Source organism: Microchirus variegatus (assembly GCF_963457635.1).
Source record: "Microchirus variegatus genome assembly, chromosome: 6".
Classification (NCBI taxonomy): Eukaryota; Metazoa; Chordata; class Actinopteri; order Pleuronectiformes; family Soleidae; genus Microchirus; species Microchirus variegatus.
Window position 1 is genome coordinate 31,089,736 of NC_139807.1, and position 2,601 is coordinate 31,092,336.

Below are 2,601 nucleotides of genomic sequence, written 5' to 3' on the forward strand. Positions count from 1 at the left end.
ATGATCCATTCGCCCTGATGCACTTTGACAGTGAGTTGACTTTAGTCTCAAAAACAAAAAGATTCTCAGAATGAATTGAAATTTGCCATCATAATAGTCAGGTGGAAAAAACGACAACACAACTACAGAGACTGCAGACTTTCTGATAACTTAAACCCAAATAAGGCTTCACTCTGACTAACCGATGATTAGATTGATATGGTGTATTATGATCAAACTTGCACTGTGTAGATATTTAGTTTATTCAAGGGGGAATGTGAGCAGAATATTCAATTAAAACATACTAATCCAAATACCTCACTCTGAATAAGGCCAACTGTCAGAATATTGGTGTCTGCAGCAGATATTTTCAGAGAATCTCTCCCGAGAAGATATTTGTGGCGTCTCATGTGGTCATACGCCCAAGAAGTGACACAGCTTTGTGACGAAACGAAAAAGAAATTCAAATATCGTGTGTACCTGCAATAGCACCTCCGCACAAGTGGGTGTGCATGCTCCATTATTGGTTTAGCTCCTGGAAAAAAAAAAAACCTGTCAAAACACTGTTGGCCTGGACATTACCCCACTGTTGAATATGTTTAGGGAAATGAGTTTCAACACATTTACAAGAATAACAAGCTCCGGGGATTTCTGGACCCAAACGCTTCTCGTCTGCGCTCACGCACGCAATTCCAGCTGCTCAGTGAATGTAACGCTATCAAAGTGTGTTTGTTTTGTAATGCGTCTCCTGCAATATGCATCACCGACAACATCTTTTAATAAGAGTGACCTTTTTGTGCACACAACCACGTTCAATGAGCTATACCTCTGTCTGCGGGAGAATGATTAAACTTGTAAAGTGATAGATATGTAAATGTTTTAGCTCCTGCATCTAAAAGTATAACCAGCTCCAACATTCCAAAGGTTTTTATAAGCCAACAGATATTCCTGTAGTTGTGTGCCGTGATTAATAATGGCTCGGCAAAGGGTTACCTCAAGAATAACAGATAAGGGATGTTGGTTTAGTCCAATGTAAATTGTGAGGGTTAACTGAGCCAAGAGTCCCCGTGTTGCTATGCTGCGATGAGCATGATTGACAGGTGAGTGTGCAGGAGAAAGGTTAGCAGGGCTTTGGAGGGGCCGCATGTGCAGCGGCAAGAACAGATCATGCTCGAGATCGCGTTACGCTATCCATACAAATGGACAAGACATCGCAATATATGTTATTATTATTATTCTGTAAATTCACTTGCACACACGGCGGCGCTCGCACACATAACACAAATTGACACAAAGGGGGAGGATGTGTGGCATTTTCCAGGCTTATTTTTCCTTCTGCACAAAGGAAAAGGTGCACAAATCCATTCGCACACCACACATTGATGTTGGCATACATGGGCACACGGAGGTGAGATGGCAGGTTAAAGGAGCTCAGTGCGCCCCCGTGGTTACAAAGCGGCGGGGCAGGGTCATTATCATCTGTGAACTGTGACTCACGCTGACATTGTCTGGACGGTCAGCTATGATGGGGGGGGGGGTGGGCACGCTGCGACAAGCTCCTGGTGACTTGAAAAGAGAATGGTAGGGGATGGCACTTTACCAGAAAAAATCAAAAAAAAAAAAAGGACAGAGCACCGGGGCACAGAATGGTGTGGAAAAAATCTATAGAAGTGTGTTTTTGTCAAGGAGGGTGAGGAAAAAAGATGCAAGTCTTACAAAGAGAAAAAGAGGCAGGGAGCGTGAGGGCAAATTTGATATTGCGAGGGGGGAAAGAGCACAGAGCGGGGGGAAAGAGAAAGGCAAGGCAGAGCAACAGAGAGACAAAAAGAGAAAAGACTAAAAGAAAGGAAAAAAGGTAGAAAGGAGCCTGTTTTTAATTTGAATAAAAAGCATCGGGAGGAGTTGAATAGCGAGCCGCGCTCTTGTCATCATCCCCTTTTTTCTTCTCAAAACAACCTGTTTGATGTGTGCAGCGTAATATGGCGAACAGCAGGGGGTATCCACGGCATCAAAGAGAATTTAAACCACACTGGCCCATTATGTCTTCCCTGTGTGTGTGAGAGAGAGTCTGAATAATAGCAGCTGAATGCCTCTGCGTCAGCATATGCATGCAGCACATCACGTCACATTGATTGTGTCTCTGCGCTGTGTTGTGACAATTACCGACCATCAGGTGTTCTAAGTGTGATGTGTCTAAACTACCAATCACAACTAGCCCCCTGCCTGTTGTTCCATCATTAGGCCTAACAGTGGAAGTAATAATCATGAACTCCTCTTGATGATCCATGACAGAGACGACCAGACCCTCGGCAAACGACATTGGTTTTCCTGCGACGACTCTGCCGCGGCTGCCACATCCACGCCTCAGCAAACACACTCTGTTCTGTGGTGTGATGATGATGATGACGGTGGTGGGGGAAGCAGCCTGAGGAAGAAGAAGAAGAAGAAGACAGTCACTTTTTACACTGATGAGTGGTCTGCTCAGTTTGGCTCGGAGCTCGTATGAATAAACATACAGGGCTGCTGTTTGGTGCCGTCCCCACTCCAAATGCAAACCACCGACTTCTGTAACGAAATGACTTCATAAAAAGCACCAGACTAATGTAATCAGACTTTAGCAAT